The 18,734-nt window shown below is 39.7% G+C and overlaps 1 protein-coding gene across 1 annotated transcript in view; it reads left to right on the forward strand.

Annotated features, from left to right (window-relative positions):
* The first annotated feature begins 3,462 nt into the window (after positions 1-3,462).
* The window catches only part of BMPR1B (bone morphogenetic protein receptor type 1B), a 216,414-nt gene continuing 201,142 nt past the window's right edge, over positions 3,463-18,734 (forward strand). Inside the window, exon 1 of the mRNA XM_081333254.1 lies at positions 3,463-3,585. The gene's annotated coding sequence lies outside the window, so the exon portion shown is untranslated. The remainder of the gene's footprint in view (positions 3,586-18,734) is intronic.

The following is an 18,734-nucleotide window of genomic DNA, read 5'->3' on the forward strand; positions in this document are numbered from 1 at the left end:
GGTCAGGTAGAGGCACTTTTTGTTTCTCTGTGTTTGCTTTTGAACTGGTTTGCACGCTCCTTGGTCTGTTTCAGTATCCTAAAATCTTGAGACACCTTCTTTGTTCCTTTCTCAAATTTCCTTCACCACAGGGAAAGAAAGAAAGAAAGAAAACTATTTATATTTATATTTATTTGATTTATATACCGCCCTTCTCCCGAAGGACTCAGGGTGGTGTAGAGGGCAATAAATACCAAAAGTACAAGATACAAAAATTAAAAACAAATTAAACAATTGTGCCCGATACAATAAATTAGTTTAAATCAATAATTAAAACCCCAAATCCATCAGACCAGGTCGGCTTGTTCGAATAAATAAGTTTTTAGATCACGTTGGAAGGAGCGAAGGTCGGGAGCCATCCGGAGCATAACCGGTAAACGGTTCCAAAGGTCTGGCGCACCCACAGAGAACGCCCTCCCCCTGGGGGTCACCAGTCGACATTCTCTGACCGGTGGCACCCTGAGGAGGCCCTCTCTGTGGGAGCGCACTGGACGGAGGGAAGTTGACGCCGGCCGCAGGTGCTCCTGTAGGTAATCCGGACCCATGCCATGTAGGGCTTTATAGGTCATCACCAGCACCTTGAATCTCACCCGGAGGGCAACTGGAAGCCAATGCAGCTCACGGAGCAGAGGTGTAACATGGGAGTATCGGGAGACCCCCAACACAACTCGCGCGGCTGCATTCTGCACCAGCTGAAGCCTCCGAGTGGTCCTCAAGGGCAGCCCCATGTAGAGGGCATTGCAGTAGTCTAACCGAGAGGTCACGAGTGCATGAGTGACTGTACGCAAGGCATCCCGGTCCAGATAGGGCCGCAACTGTTTGTGTGACTCGGACACGTATCAGTAATGTTTTAAGACTAGGTGGGTTAGAATATGAAATCTCCAATGAGTCTTCAATACCCAATCTTTTGAGAAAATTTCCTTTCCAGATAGTTTTTACGTTGAAAACTAATTGAGACACTACGGAAAAGCATGAATGGGAATTTATGGCACAAGGTAGGGGGTCCTTGGAGAAAAAGCAGGTTGGAAACAAATGCACCACTTGGATGGGACGTGACCCTGCTTAACTAGAAAGAGATGCTAAAGCGAGCATTGCTCCAAGGAAAACCTGAAAAGACTTATGCATGCAAAACTGGAATGTTCTTTCTGCCACTAGTTATCTTTGGCGCATTAGTACTCTTTTCTCCATGCAAATATGTACAATAGTTGCCCCAAACACATATCCATTGCATTATATACTCACAAACAAAAATAGTTCCAAGTTTGTAATGCTGTAGTGCAGGGTGAACATAACAGCGTCGGAGGGAACAAGGAGAAGTGGAAGAGATGAAAACTGACAATATTATCATCTTGCAGTGATTAATTGACAGGAATTTCAGACAAGAGTGATATCAGTCTTTCAGTCACAAATATCTATTTTCTACAATTTCACTTTACAAAAACAACAGTCCAACTGGAAAAAGAGGCTAGTCTAATATGGAAACATACCTAATTCTTTTTTATGTTTGTGGTGTGATTGTAATAAAAGTGCTGTTTGACTGAAAATACTCTTTGATTAAACAATGAGTAGTAAATGTTGTCATATAAGCAGTGTTTTTTTTTTTTTGTAAAAGAAAAAGGTGCCGGAACTCACATGTGTCATACAACCCGCCTTGCCTACCCTACAAGGTTTCATCCAAAAAAGGTGCCGGAACTCCGTTCTGAGCGTTCTATGAGAAAAAAAAGCCCTGCATATAAGTCAGAAGAGGATAGATAATATTTTTGCAAGATGGGTGGCCATATAAATGTGATTAATAAAGTAAAATATTGTTCAGACTTCTGGTGTCCAGATCTTTCCAAACACAAGTAAGGCTTTGGCAAAAAGGACCTCAAACTGCTTTATCAAGGGATCCTTGATCATTAAAGGATCCTGTTTACTATTGGACACAGCTTTATTATCAGCTTCTGCTATAGGACAGATATTTAACTGAACCCTCCTTCTTCCTAGCTTTCCTGAAGCTTAAGACAGTGAAATCAAGGAAGATCTGCTCTTATGCTATTTTAGCTAAAATTGAAAAGTATTCTTTCAAGTAGTGTAGCTTATTTAAGATTACTTTTTTTTAAATTGCAGTATTTTGGCAGCCCTATTAGAGTTGATTTTCATCAACTGGTCAGCCACCTGTCCAAAAAGGTATAGGGCCATGGTGGCAAACCTATGGCACGCGTGCCACAGGTGGCATGCAGAGCCCTCTCTGTGGGCACACACACCATCGCCCCAGTCCTAGGTCTTCAGCTGGGTTTCATAAAACCTTTTCGCCGCTATGTGCAAAAAAAAAAGGTTCAATCAATCAATCAATTTCAACTTCTCATGGGGAAAAAAGATCTTGCAAAGTTGGAATTGATTGATTGAACTTTTTAGTCCCACCCAGTCTGCCCTTACCACCGCAGCCACACTCACCCAATGGGCTATGCACACTCGGCCATGCACACTCGGCACCTGACGATACAATTGGGTTTTGGGTTGCAGTTTGGGCACTCGGTCTCTAAAAGGTTCGCCATCACTGGTATAGGGTCTCCTGCTTGAGCATGGGGGAGGGGTGGGGTTGGACTAGAAGACCTCTGAGGTTCCTTCCGGCTCTATTCTGATTAAACGATCAGCAGCTGAAATTGGGGTGCTGTTTCCGGTTGCCCAGTGTTTCTGGCAAGCACCGACTACATTCGTGCCAACAAAACCATGATTTATTTAATCGTGGTTTATTAGCAGAGCGGGTTGAACCACTCGAGCAGATTCTGGCTTTTTAACCTCAGCCAGGAGAGGAACCCCAGTCAGGCTGTCTACAACCCAGCTGACGCCCACCTCCATCACCCCCCCACCCCCACCCCCGCTTGTGCGCTCGGCTCTACTTCTGTTTTTTGCACCCGCCTTTCTCGAAGCGTCCGCGGTCTAAATTAGCCACAGAGCGGAACGCGGAGCATCAGAAGTGCGCCACCCGAACGAGTCGCTGGCAAGCGGACGCGCCGCTTCTCACGGCCGCGGCGGGTTCAGTAGTAACACGTGCACCGCCGGCTCCTAAACGAAGGTAGCCGCCTGTTCTCAACGGGGAAGGGAGGTGTGTGTGTGGGGGGGGGGGCGGGCGGTTAGAAGAAGGCGAGCCCCGGCCGTAGAGAGACTCTCCTTTTGGAAAGCGTCTGGCTCCGAGCATTCACTAGTGGGAGCTGGAGAGGGCAGGGAAAGCGACATCCAGCCGCGCTCTCGTTCCCACTCCCCTGCGCCGGAGTCCGGGAGCAGCTGCGAGAGCCGGCAAGCGAGAAGCCAGAAGCGGCGCAAGAGAAAGAGGGGTCGAGGCGAGCTCCAGGGCCGGAGGGAAGGTGTGTGTGTGTGTGTGAGAAGAGTGAGAGAAAGATCGCTCTTGCCACGATCCCCCTTCTCTGTGTGTGTGTGCGTGTGTGTGGGAGGGAAGAGTGAGAAAAAGATCGCTCTTGCCACGACCTCCCTTCTGCTGGCCGTTGGGAAGCCCGGCGGCGCAGCTCTTTATCCCAGGAAGCTCCAGCGCCTCGGGATTTGCAAGTGAGTTTCGGCGCTTCGCGGGTTTTGTTTTGTTTTTGGTGCGGCAGCGGGACGAAACTCGCCGAAGCGCCGGCTTCTCTTCGCGCGGGTTTGCGACGCTTTGGCCAGAATGGCTGCTTCCCTCCCCTTCCCTCCGCCTTCCCGTCTCCCCTTAGCTAAGGGGGCGCTTTGGCATGGGCAGCTGGGGGTGGGGGTCGGATTAGGCGCACGTTGGGAAGGGAAACCTCTCGAGTCGGGGGCAGGGGGGAGGTTTGCGGCCAGAGTTAGCCCCCCAAGCTTGGGAGAGGAGCTCCTTCCTTTCTGCACGGACCGACTCCCCCCCCCGTCCCGTCCCGTCCCGCCGCAAAACTCTGCAGGGTCGAGAATCGCGGAGCGGTGAGTAAAACGGGCAAGGCGACCGAGAGCCCTTCTTCAAGATTTTTTTGGGGTGGGGGGGGGGGAAGGCGGCGCGGAAAGTTGGGTGGACGTTGCTGAGAAGGGAGCGAACGACTTCAGTTCCAGAATCACGTGGAAACAGATGTGAAATGATCCGGAGTGCGGGTTGGGAAAAGGGCGGGCTATTCTTTTATCCTTTGCGAGTGGAGCTCCCTTAAATTGGGGAGAAAGTGTGTCTGTGTGTGTGTGTGGGGGGGGGGGGGAGACGGGCGCGGGAGAAGGTTTAACCGGTGGAAAGGAATAATCTATATCAGCGTTTTCCAACCTTAGGAACTTGAAGATGCGTGGACTTCAACTCCCAGAATTCCCCAGCCAGCATAGCTGGCTGGGGAATTCTGGGAGTTGAAGTCCACGCATCTTCAAGTTCCTAAGGTTGGGAAACGCTGATCTATATCTCGAGGAGTTGAACTTTGCAAATGGTATTGAAATACACACCCTTGGATAGCAGAAAGCATCTCTCCTTCCCCCCCCTTGCCCCCCCACCCCGAATTGGGATAAGTATACTTAATAAAAGTAAAAGTAAACAAAAGTAAACTTTGGCTTTACTTTTACTGGCTAATCAGAAGCAGAAGGAAACTAAAACTGGTCAAGGCGCCGATAAATAACTGCAGTTCTGCAGTTGAAGTTGGAGCTTCTTGTGTTAATACTTTAGTTTTAAGGGAAAGTTGCTTTGCTTCTTTCCTGCAGTGCAGTTGACCAACAATATTGTCTCCTTCACGTGGAGTGCATGTGTGTCACGTGAATTTGAGAGATGTTCTGTCTATGGGGATTTTTTTTAAAATGGCTTTTATAGTTTTGGAATTGTAATTAGTAAGCCACAGAGCCTATGGGAGTGGGCAGCTCCAATACTTTTAAATAATTAAGGCTTAAGGCTGTTTCAGGAGAAGCAGGCTACACCTACCTGCAGGTTAGACCTGTGATGGTAATAGGCTGTGATGTGTATGGAAGGTGTAGTTTTGCATAAGGAGAAGTAAGGTAAAATAAGTAACACATGCTGGATAAACTCCAACTGTACTTGCAGCTTGACAGCAGTTTAATCAGGGGTGCCACATTTTAAAGTTACGGTGAGAGTACTCCGACTGCAGCTGCTCTCTTGCAGGTATATGGAATGGCATGGGAGCCACAGGTTTTGCAAAGTGAAGAGAGGAAATTGGTCACAGCTTATTAGGAAAGATAAAATAGGCAGTTAGGAATGCTTTACTGACCATTGTCCCAAAGGTGCTTTTTAAGGAGGCAACTGGAGTTTGTTTTTCTTTGAAGACATTTCCAAGAAGCTTCTTCAGCTCTGACTAGATGGTGGGGAATGAAAGGATTTATATTCCTGACCACTTATTGACCATTCTTCATCCATATTTTATGTTAGTGGCATCTGCTAATACAGGTGTTCTGCTTCACCCTTCTTTTATTTTCAGCATCTGGTAAAATGAATGAGTACTTTTCCAACTATCTGTAAAATCCAAGGCACTGTGCTTTCATTGTTTAGATCCTCCCCTCCCCCTCCCCCAAGGAGCAGAGCAAAATTTTAAGTTGATGCCTTCTAAATATCTTGGAGAACATCAGTGACTGCTCTTTCTGAGGTTAAAAAGCAGTTGGGAGCGCCAAGCTGTTTTTGAATGAAGATTGTTCTGAGTGGAAGGGAGTGAATGACTTCATATTCATAATTTTACAGTGATGAATCTGTGAGACAAAGCCACGAGGAACGTCTTAAAATTGTCATAAGTAGCCTCAAATAGACTGGTGGGGTGTTTTTTTTTTTTTGACAGAGCTGTGACAGGAGAAGATCTGTTTGCTTATTAATATTTAAAAGAAGAGCTGTGACTCACTGATAAAAGTACAGAAATTTCAAGTTTAATCTATCAAGTCTCCAAACAAAAGGTAACTAAGGACAGAAATGTAACTTGGACCCGGGGAAAGGCATTAGTCTAAAGGACAGTGGTGGGAAACATGGACCATATAATTTTATCATGAATTGTTTTCTGGTGCTTAATTCTCCAGAGTGCTGTAAGAATGTTCTGTGTTTATAAGGGCAACAGTGTTATTTTTAAGTGTTTTAAAAGTCCTACTAAAATTTCAGATGTGCTTTCCAGAACACTTTCTAACATATAGAAAATATATATATGAAGCTGGTGGTTTTTGTGGAAACTGCTGGAAAAGTTCTTTTTCATTGCTGACCCAAGATGTTTATTTTTTAAAAGCCAGTGTAATATTAGAACAGATATACTAGAATAGCATGCCTGGTTTGATTTTGTCTCTGTGTAAAGTACAAAGTAACCGTCAGTTGATTTCTGAAGAGTTTATATTGCAATAAACATAGAAATTTTGTTGAGGTTTGATCTGCACAAGATTGCTCTTTTCCTGTTGCTGTTCCTTGTGGAAGGGCATTAATCCAGATATTTGGGGAAGCAAATAAAATATCTTCTTTTCCTAATGGTGTATACGTTTGGCTGGTGGGACAGGAGAATGAGAGTGTGTATAAATGATTGTGTAGTGTATAATCCCACTATGCACGGCTGCCCAAGGTTTCTATAGGAGCCAGCATGATATTCACTCTTTTTTTTTATTAAAAAGTTTTAACATACATTTTATCTTTAACAATCCCCCCTCCCACACCCATCCCTCCCTACCCCTACTCTTTAAAAGATTGCTCATACCTGTTGTTTGGGAACTCATAAGTATTTAAATGGAAGAGTACTTTCATATGGAGGACCCTGAATATATGTATGAATCTCAGGCCCCCAGACCAGTGTAGTATGCCATATTTTCATTCCAATGATTCTTTTAGTTCGAGAAAAATAAAGTTACGAAGGAAAATGTCATAATATTGATTGTCCAATATCTTTTATGTATGAGACAAGGTGACTGCACAATATAAACCGTGGCCTAGTAACATCTTGTACTTTGCAAAATTTCTGGTTTTTCATTAATTTACCAAGTTCAGAGAAATATAGATGTAATACCTATATAAAATAATATCACTCAAACCTGGTGGTACAGTTATTGCAGGCTAACTCTGCCCACAGCCTGGAGTTCGATCCTGATGGGGCTCAGGGTTGAGATAGTCTCCCATCCTTCTGAGGTTGGTAAAAGGAGGACCCAGGTGGTTGGGAGAAATATGCTGACATTGTAAACTACCCAGAGAGTGCTGTAAAGCAGAGGTCCCCAACTTTTTGGACACCAGGGACCGGTTCCGTGGAGAGAGTTTTTTCCATGGACTAGACTAGAAGGTGCGTGGTTTTGTGTGCTGCCTGCATCTCGCGGTTGGGGCTTTGCTTGTTTGTGTGGACCGGTTGCTGGCATGCCAAGGCCCGGTGCTGGCCCATGGACCGGGGGTTGGGGACCTCTCCTTTAAAGCAGTATGGGGCAGTATATAAGTCTAAATACTAGTGCTATAACTCACCTCCAGTAAATGTGGCCCAGTGTAATTCTGAAATGGAATCCATGTAGATGAATGCTTATGTTGCACTGTAAGGATATGTGAACACACAATTTGATTCCTCCCCTCTTCCCCCTATGAATGAAATAGGGGTGGGAAAAGGAAACTAGTACTGTTGGGGACAATTTTCAAAATCCAAACCTCCCCTTGTCTATTAATTACCACTTTAATACACTTAAGTTTTCCAAGTGTTGTAAAATACACAAGATCCCATTGGTCAGCATGATAGTTTTCTTGGTTTCGCATAGCAGAATACTGAAATATTCTAGACTGTTAGTGCTGACATGCTATAGTTTAGAGTCATTTTATAACAGACCAGTTGTTCTAAAAAATAATTGTCCAGATTATGGTTGTCCCAAACGTGCTTTTCCAAAAGACAATTGGATTTTATTGGCATTTTTCCATGAAAAGCAAAACATTTTCAGGGAAAAAAATGAAGAGTACAGTTGCCTTTGGGAGAGCCACCTTGTGGCCTTTGTCACTTCATAGAAAGCTTCACAAAGGCGTATGAAATATATTGGTCTATATGAATTCTGAAACCTACAGTTGCAAGAAAAAGTATGTGAACCCTTTGGGGTTACATGGAGTTTTGCATGAATTGGCCATAAAATGCGCTCTAAACGTCATGTAAGTCACAACAATAGAAAAACACAGTCTGCTTAAAATAATACTACACAAACATTAGCTGTTGTCATGTTTTAATTGAACATAAGATGGAAACATTCACAGTGCAGGGTGGGAAAAGTATGTGAACCCCTAGCCTAATGACTTCTCAAAGAGCTAATTGGAGCCAGGAGTGATCCAACCTTGACTCCAATCAGTGTGATGATATTGGATGTGTTGCTGACAGCTGTCCTGCCCTTTAAAAACACACAGCTGTTTTGGGTTTACTGGTCTCAAGAAGCACTGTCTGATGTGAACCATGCCTCGCAGAAAAGAGCTCTCAGAAGACCTACGATCAAGAATGGTTGACTTGCATGAAGCTGGAAAGGGTTACAAAAGTATCTCCAAAAGCCTTGATGTTCATGTGTCCACGGTAAGACAGACTGTCTACAAATGGAGAAAGTTTAGCACTGTTGCTACTCTCCCTAGGCGTGGTCGTCCTGTAAAAATGACTGCAAGAGCACAGCGCATAATGCTTAATGAGGTAAAGAAGAATCCTAGAGCGTCAGCTAAAGACCTACAGAAATCTCTGGCACATGCTAACATTTTTGTTGACACATTTACAATAAGGAAAACATTAAACAAGAATGGAGTACATGGGAGGACACCATGGAGGAAGCCATTGCTGTCCCAAAAAAATATTGCAGCACGTTTGAAGTTTGCAAAAGAGCACCTGGATGTTCCACAGCACTACTGGCAAAATACCGTATACTGTGGACAGATGAAACCAAAATTGAGTTGTTCGGGAAAAACACACAACACTATGTGTGGAGAAAAAAAGGCACAGCACACCAACATCAAAACCTCATCCCCACTGTAAAACATGGAGGGAGCATCATGGTTTGGGGCTGCTTTGCTGCCTCAGGGCCTGGACGGATTGTTGTCACTGATGGGAAAATGCATTCCAGAGTTTATCAGGACATTTTGCAGGAAAACGTACTACCATCTGTCCGCCAACTGAAGCTCCGCAGAGGATGGGTGATGCAACAGGACAATGACCCAAAGCATACAAGTAATTCAACAAAACAATGGCTTCAACAGAACAGAATACACCTTCTGGAGTGGCCCAGTCAGAGTCCTGACCTAAACCCGATTGAAATGCTGTGGCATGACCGTAAGAGAGCGATTCACACCAGACATCCCAAGCATATTGCTACATTGAAACAGTTTTGTGAAGAGGAGTGGTCCAAAATTACTCCAGATCGTTGTGCAGGTCTGATCTGCAACTACAGGAAACGTTTGGTTGAGGTTATTGCTGCCAAAGGAGGGTCAACCAGTTATTAAGTCCAAAGGTTCACATACTTTTTCCACCCTGCACTGTGAATGTTTCCATCTTATGTTCAATTAAAACATGACAACAGCTAATGTTTGTGTAGTATTATTTTAAGCAGACTGTGTTTTTCTATTGTTGTGACTTACATGACTTTAGAGCGTATTTTATGGCCAATTCATGCAAAACTCCACGTAATCCCAAAGGGTTCACATACTTTTTCTTGCAACTGTATGGTTTTTGAAAAGGCAATTGAACGCCAATTTCTAATAGATTTTATAGAATAATTACTATTATACAATCAATATGTTGGTTATCTGTATGGAGGCATGTTGGCTCAGCGGTTAAACATACTGAGCTTGTTATCTTGAAAGCTGACAGCCTGGGTTTGAGACCCAGGCATTGGGTCTATGGAGATTCTCAGTCATCCAGGTTATATTTTCCCAAAGATGCTTTTTGAGAAATGAAACATCTTCAAAGAAAAACAAAGTCCAGTTGCCTCATGAAAAAGCATCTTTGGGGTAGCCAAGCACTGCGTTGGTGTGAGCTTCCGTATACCTGTCCACATAGTAGTTTGAAAGTATGCAAATGTGAGTAGATTAATGGGTACCACTTCAGTGGGAAGGTAACAGTGTTCCATACATTTCGGCATATAGTCATGCTAGCCACATGATCATGGAAAGGGTCTTTGAAGAATGCTGGCTCCCTTGGCTAGGAAATGGAGATGAGCAACAGCCCTTAGAGTCAGACACAACTGGACAGAGGAAACCTTAACCTTTATGGTTTAGATCTACTGTACTTCCTTCCATATGGAACTTCTATTTCTTGACAATGGATATAACGACACTCATCTGTGATATACTTGTGATAGAATCTGTTGGGGTGGTAGGAGATTGGATTGTCTCAGTGATGGCACTCAGTTTCCTATGGTGAGATGAGATTGCTGCTTAGCTTATCTTTGTTGACCTTTTATTCTCTAAGTGTTTCAGATTCCATCAACCTGTGCCAGTTGGTCAAGGGCAAAAGGTTGAAGCAGCCAATCAAAGGTTAAATAATGGGAACATTCATGAAGCTTGCAGTAAGCTAGGACTCCACAAAAATTATTGACTTCACTATTGCATAAAAAACAACCAGAATGAGATGGCATTTCTTTGAAGAAACAAATCCTATATCCTTGCAGTTGACTTTAAGTAGAATCACATTCCTTATCTTCCTGGTTTTGTATGTATTTATTTCACTGATATCTCTGACTTGGTAAGATTAACTGGACATGGAATCTAATCTAATAGCTGATAAAAACTCTGAATTTTTCAAATTGTTCTTATGCCACCTTATTTTGTGGACAGATAATAAAGTTACTCAAAATACTAAAAAGTGGCTAAACTCATTAAAAAGTAAACATTTTTTGAAAGGAATAAATTACTATGTATCATGGATTTTATATCATATAATTCCTACTTCAGTGGAGTACAGTCAGGTATAGAAATGCCTTGTAGAAGAGAAATGGAATAGCCTGATGCCATTAATATAGTAGCAGGTTGGTTAGCCTCTACTTTTCTCTGCATTGGTAGTTTCAAACAGCAAGAGATTTCATATTTAATCAGCATGCATGTGAAAATCCAAATACTGGAAGAATATGTAGGTTTGTTCTTATTATAACATATTATATATAACACGGAAGAAAACATCCTAGATCTTACCAGATGTATATTTGATACATGTAACAAGAACATTGTGCATTTATATTTGGGCAACAGTTGGGTTGGAATCTCAGTTTTTATAAATTTTCATCGCTTTGCTGTCTTCAACCTCAGATTTTGATATTGTACAAGGTTATGCTAAGAGATAATGCAGCTACAAATGGCTGTTTGTTTATTGTAGCAGTTCAGTACCTGGTTTATTTATTCAGAATTTAGTCCCATATATATATATATATAATGAAACAACTGTTTTCAGATCCAAATACTATTGAGAATGTCCAGACCATCTGTAATATTATTATTTTGTTCCTTAGAATCACCATTAGAAAAGAAATGAGACACAAACTGATTAAGCAAAATAAATCTCTATAGCAGTTTTTGACTCCATGGGCCTTTGGGACTAATTCAGTTGTTTCTGAATTATTTCCTTGCTTATAGCTTGGATCATTTTCATTTTTCAGTGCATAATTAAAAGCAGAAGATGGAACAATCTCTCCCTAACAAGGAAAACTTGCACGTATTTCTTAATAAATACAGTAAATGCAGATGTATTTCAGTATAATCTGTATGGGGTCAAGTAGCGCAGCCCTATTTCTATGTGTATTAAGTGGTCAGCTGTTTTCCTGACTGCTCCAATTTCCAATCCTTTTCTAAAAGGGATTAACCAACACAATGTATCTTCTGTCATTCATCTGTATTGTTCCCTTTGGATTCATCTTGTAGCCACCGGGAAATTATATGTACTATTTCATGAATGTTCTCTAGTTAAAGGCCTTCCAGAGTGCAGTCCATTGTTTTGAAAGCACCTACCATCTGAGGGGTTTTTGAACTCAAGCCATAAGTAAGGACATTTCTCATCAACAATTATCATCTAACAGATTCTCTACTTAAACCAAGATCTCTGAACCATGGTTTTAGGGAATGGATAGAGAACATGGAAAGCCCTAGGACAATTTGCCGCAGCCAACTCACCTCGGGACAAGAGTTACATTAATATTGTAAAAATAGTGTCATTAAAGAAACTATGCAAAAGAAGGTGCAAAATGAAATGTCAATGTCAAAAATTGAAATAATTTTTAATTATTTTAAATAATTAAATTGAATTATCCCATGACGAGTTGTCCCATGGCAAGTTGGCCGTGGTGACCTGGTCCCATTTTGAAATGAAAGATGCCATATGCAAAACATACTTCAGAAGATTTAAGACAAATATTTAAATATTCAGACAGCATTAAATAAAGCTTTGAGTGACCGAAGGCACATATGAAATATCTTTCAACCTTCATATGCATAGCTTTTTGAAATGGATAATGTTGATAAATTTTGTGCTATAGATAGACATCTTTGTGAATTAGGAGAACATAGTCTTTACAACATCGTGTTTTGGGCTTAAGGAGAAAGATGCCCTTAAGTTTCTTTACTTAAATAGATTAAAAATTTAGAAATGCACAATTGTTATAATTATTCACCTGGACAGCCGATTGAGCAGAGATATACTGGTAGGTTGTTTAACAATCATCTCTACTATAGTAGCAGCATATGTTGGGTTGATGCTTTAATCTACTAATTTTAATTTACTATATAAATTAGAATATGCCATGCAAATATGTCTACTTTTGCTCTTTCTTCCTGGTAATGCACTGTCTCTCTTTAAGTGAAAGGCACTATTTCATGAAATTGTATACATGTACACATTATTTTGATTAAAATCGAGAAGCAGGAGATACAGTATAAATTGGTTCATCTGTATGTGTTATCAGAGGTAAAGTGGGCTGCACATTCCATGAATTACTTTGGCTACATTTGTCCCATGCTTCCTAAGAATAGGGCAATAAGATACCATCGGAACTGATTTTTGTTCAAAAAAAATCAGCATAAGAAACTGAAGCATTTCCACCCTTCTCTTCAGTGGCAAAAATGTGATACAACTTTTGTTGACAGTCCTGAAGTTAGGAGTACCTATGTGTTTTATTGAAAGGACCATACTATAGTATTTATTTATTTATTTATTTATTTATTTATTTATTTATTTATTTATTTATTTGATTTATATACCGCCCTACTCCTAGAGGAGTAGTAATTAAATAAGAATAAGAATAAAGTGGCGTGGTGGCTTAGCGGTTAAGACACTGGGATTGTCAGCTGGAAAGCTAACAGCCCAGGTTTAAAACCCAAACTCCGCACAATGGGGTGAGCTCCTGCCAACTTAGCAGTTCAAAAGCATAAAAAATGCAAGAAGATAAACAGTGGGAAGATAACAGTACTCTGTGATGACCACATGACCCCAGTACCACATGACCACAGAAATGTCTTTGGACAGCACTGGCTCAATGATCTTGACATGGAGATGAGTACTGCCCCCTATCGTCAGCAATGACTAGCAGAATAAAATCCACAGGACTCCTTTACTAGTACTCCTTTACTAACTACTAATAAAATGACTGGCCTTGCCTATTTAACATGCCAAATTTCATGGGCAACTAGAAGAAGGAATCACTCTTTCAGACACTGAGTAAGAAATAATGAAATATTTCATATGAAAGACTAATCCATATTATGCCAACTTGTAGTATTCCAGATGTTGAACTACAACTCATAATTTTCACTATAGGGTATGCTTCCTAGAAATTTGGCAAGTTGAGCCACATCTAGAGTGCCACTGGCTTATCTTTTGTGCTGTTCTATATTGTGACTTGCTTTGTTTTGACTTAGCATTTCCCGTGAACTGAGCTTTTGTTATTTGTAAATCATGCTTTATGGTTAGGCATGTATGAACCCAGCCAGTTATAAAATAAATGCTGTCATAGCTCAGTGTATGAACCTGATCATTGTCAAGTAAATACTTTTTTAAATGGCAGTTGAACGGTTTATAAATGGGGACAGAATTTAGGGAAAGTTTAAATTCTGCATAATTTACAGTGGTTTGAATTGTTCTATTAATAAGTTGGTAAACTTCAAATTGATTGCTAAATAAAATAGCAATCTGTTTATTATACAAAAGTATTAGTAGCTCTTTGAATGAAGAAGAAAAGTAATGCACTATTTAAACAGCACATTTCAAACAGCCATAGGTTTGAAGTTGTTGTGGAAATAATGGAAATGCAAATGCTTGTGAGCGTATTCTCACCATTTGTGCTTTTCTTGGTGACTTTCAATTTTCTTATAGACTTCTCTGTAATTGCTCAGCTGTTTGGCAATATTCTAAGTCATCCATGACCTTAACTAAAATATTATTATAAATATGTTAGTATCAGGTTGGAGATACTATTTAATTGTATCTTATTGTAAACAAATATGAGGGCAATTCGGAAGTAAACCTCTGTTTGGTTATCAATGACAGACACTCGCAGATACAGAACTTTTATTATACATATTAGTAAACTACAAGATTACATTACTTTTTGACATAATTGCCATTCAAACTGAGGCACTTGTTGTAATGTCTTACAAGTTTTGAAATTCCTTAGTAGTTGCTTGGCACCAAATCTGGGCTATAAGGAGGGTGATCAAAAACATCCCAACGGAACTGCTTGGGTGCATCTAGTGCTGTGCGGTGAGCATTATTGTGAACCAACACCACACCGGAAGTGGTGCCATAGAAAATCCTGCCAAGTGTGAAGATGCCAAAGGAGTACTGCTAATGAAGTTCATGGAGCATGGTTCGACCATCAATTCAGAAGTCTACTGTGAAACATCAAGAAAACTCAGATGAACCATCCATAACAAGTGTTGGGGTATGCTGATTTCCGATGTGTTAAGTCACGATAATGTTCTCTCGCACACTGCTAGATGCACCCAAGAACTTTTGAAGCAGTTCCGTTGGGATGTTTTTGATCATCCCCCTTATAGCCCAGATTTGGCGCCAAGCAACTACTACTAAGGAATTTCAAACATTGTAAGACGTTATGACAAGGGTTTCAATTTGAATGGCGATTATGTCAAAAAGTAATGTAATCTCATAGTTTTATAATGTGTATATAAAGGTTCTGTATCTACGATTGTCTGTCATTGATAACCAAATAGAGGTTTATTTCCGAATTGCCCTCATAAGAGGAAGTATAATCGGAAAAACATCCACTAAACTGCCTTAAAACCTAGAATAATAGTAATTTTATGCAAAAATTCAAAATAAAGGGGTTTTCCAAGGTTACTTCCCAGTACTCCTGCTTAGTTTAGCTGCTCAACAAGCTTTTTAATGAGGAAGAATCATGCAAGTTGTTTTGAATACCAGAATATCAGGACATTGAAAGCATTATAAAAATGACGTTTTTGATGTAGGTTAATAAGCTTTTCTATGTTTAATTATATTGCTAATACTATGAATTATAAATGGTGAAAACACAGAATTTTAGTTTTGTTCCATGATTAAGGAGACCTTTTGAATAATTGAGTCACTGTCTGGGTGAGTTCATGGAGGAATATTTGTTGGAAAATGTGGTAATAGCCTGAACTCTGGTTTTCAAAATTACATCATCCTCCTTCTCAGTAATCCAGGTCAAAATATACACATAGTATATACTGCTAAGGAAAGAAAACTTTTAAAAGCAAGCTTTGTACTTTGATTTTTATATTTGGATCCATTTGTGAAAATATACTTACAACTTTTTGGATAGTGCAATTAGGCTTGAATGTGACTTTTGTTTAAAAATTTCAAAGAGATCAGAATATATGGGGTATAAGAATCATACATTGTGTGTTTTAGGAAAACATGGACCTCCCAACACTTAGGAGACTTACTGAGAATGATTTAAAAGCAGTGGTTGGCATTCTATGCAAGTATTAAATGTTTGGACACATATGAGAAACACTAACATAAATCTGGCAGAGGCATCTAGTTCTATAAAATATGAACTATCAATATGTAGGTTCAAACATTCTTCCTTCTTCTCATGAGAACTAGCCATAATAGTTGTCAGATGGTATATTTTTTGTTGGGTAACACTTGATCTTCAAACAAACCTAAGCTAAAGCTTTTCCAGGTGTGCTGTCAAGCAAGGAGAACAATGATAAATCCTTCAGACTGTGTTGATAAGAAGGAAACTTATAACTTCAACTATGGTAATACCATTTTTAAGCATAAGACATTTTGAAGAACCATGGTGAGCATTAGTGATAAAGAACAAAAATCATTAGTATGCAAAGCCTAAAATGACATATGGAGAAATACTGTTCAGATAATGAAGACCAGGGAAGAACAATATGGAAGCAAGGTCTTAGGGGAAAGAGTGTCCCAAAAAGGTGAGGTGGTATGGAGAGCCTTTATTTAACTGGAGACTGTAGCACAAGCAGAGACTTGATTCTAGTGATTGTCAATATCTCTCACAGACAAGGAAATTTTTCCTGAAAACTTTGTCTCAAGTAGTTCGTTACCTTAGATCAGGGGTCTTCAAACTTGGCCCTTTAATAACTTGTGGACTTCAACTCCCAGAATTCCTTAGCCAGCATGCCTGGCTGAGGAATTCTGGGAGTTGAAGTCCACAAGTCATAAAAGGGCCAGGTTGAAGACCCCTGCCTTATTTGCTGCTTCTTAGAGGAAGAACATACTCCCATAAGAAACGTCTTGATCTTTGACTTGATATTCAAAGGTGAAATGAGGATGACTTTAGAGGATGACTTCTCGGTTGCCATTTCACAGTTTAAAGAAGTTTATTCTCAGTTGAATCTTTTGTGAAAGAAGGATTAGATTTTGAATTGACAGATGGGGCCCTACTATAGATGTAGAGGCAGGATGACAAGAATCTTGCAATGGCAAAAGGCGTTTTATTTGTATTGCATTTATACAATTGGGAGAGGCTGTTAACATCTCTTTTTTTCCTCTGGCTGACTCATGTAAGATATTAGCTGTTCAGATCACTGGGAACAATTGCTTTGCATGTTCTCCTGGCTTAAAGATCTTGTCCAAAATGTTTTATACGTGAGGTTGGCATGTACCCATGTAGTACATGGGTATAATATCTGAAAAATTATATCAATTTTAAGTGTGCTTTAATACTATATATTGTTTCCTCTAATTTTTCTTTTTTCTTTTTTGCTTCAGAATTTGAAAAGCAGAAAAGTATAACTAACAAAAAAGTTCATCTAAAAAACCAAATACCATGACATGCTACAATAGGGAGAAAATATATGCTGGAAAATAATCTGATACTTACATGGATAAGATATTGAAGACTCAAAGGCATCTATTTTGGAAGGTTGTCCTTTAACTTGAATGCTTCAATTAAGTCCTCTTCCTCTCTCATTCCAACAAATTCATAGGTCACTTGGTGAAAATTATCTTAATAATTTCAGGAAACCTACAGATTCTAAAATAGAAACTCCTGTTACAACATAATGCTTATTTTACAAACTAATGCACACATACAAGGAGAATATGGAACCAAAACTTAAATTATGGAGTTATGTTAGATATTAAGCTAGAAAATTTTGATGGAGCAAGACAGTATTTGAGCACTTTTCTTTCATTTGATGTCAACTAAAACTTATGGAGGCTGAGTTCACATATACTGCCCTAACCCATACGATGGATTGTTTAGATTTGTTTTAAAATATTTGTAAATTTAATTATATTTTACTGAATAAATCATAGTTTACTGCATTGTGTGAACACAATCTATGATAAATACCCACAAACTATAAATTTTTTAAATCAATCAACCAGCCATATTTCCTGGATAATATTGATGCATATATCTACAATTCTGATAAAAAAATCTTGTTTTCTAAAAAATAAAGTTAACATTTTTTAAAAAACTTATTTTTTTAGAGAAGACTGGATTCCACGACAATATCAGCATCAAGAGTACTTCAAATACAATTTCAAAGTTATACTTTTCCCTTCTTTCACATTTTGACATTTTCAATTGACTCAGATCTCTTTAGGGATATATTTTTTAAAAAAGTATTATGCTTGAAACTCCCTTAAGTGAAGGTGTGTCATATTCATTCTGCTATTTTAAGAGTTTATTTTAAAAGCTTGTTTGATCCATTACAGAAGATTGTAAGTAATTTGTTGTTTCTTTTTATTTGTGTTTTAGTTGTTCTCAACTATCTAGCTTAACAAGCCAAACCTAACCATTTTTAATTTATTTTTCTCTTAAATTGTGTATTTTATCATTCATTAAAAATCTTAATAGCTTTGTATAAAGTGCTGCTGGACCAAATTAAGTATATGTTTTTTCTTCCATTGAATCAATAATGAATTCTGTTTAATTTATTCCATTAGATGCCTGGGGGTGGTAACCTAGTTTAGCCCTTTCTTTAGTATTAAAAAGCCATATAAATGCCTCATTTGTCCAATGCTGTGATTGGCTGTGGAAGTCAATACCTTTGGGATCCTTTGGTGAGGTTGAATGAAAGAAGAAATAAATGGAATAAAAGGAAAAAAGTAGGATAAGTGTTGTGTCCATGGAAATAATATAGTAAAAGTGAAGAAGGTTCTTTCAACCAGTGAAGCACTGCTGATAAATGCCTGCAGGGAAATGGAGAAGAGGAAGACAATCTATTCTCCAAAGCATATGAAGGCAGGCAGGACAAGAAGCAATGGATGGAAACTAATCAAAGAGAGAATCAACCTAGAACAGTGGTGGCGAACCTATGGCACGCGTGCCAGAGGGGGGCACTTAGAGCCCTCTTTGTGGGCACACGTGCC

Source organism: Vipera berus (assembly GCF_964194415.1).
Source record: "Vipera berus genome assembly, chromosome: 7".
In the NCBI taxonomy this organism is placed as follows: domain Eukaryota; kingdom Metazoa; phylum Chordata; class Lepidosauria; order Squamata; family Viperidae; genus Vipera; species Vipera berus.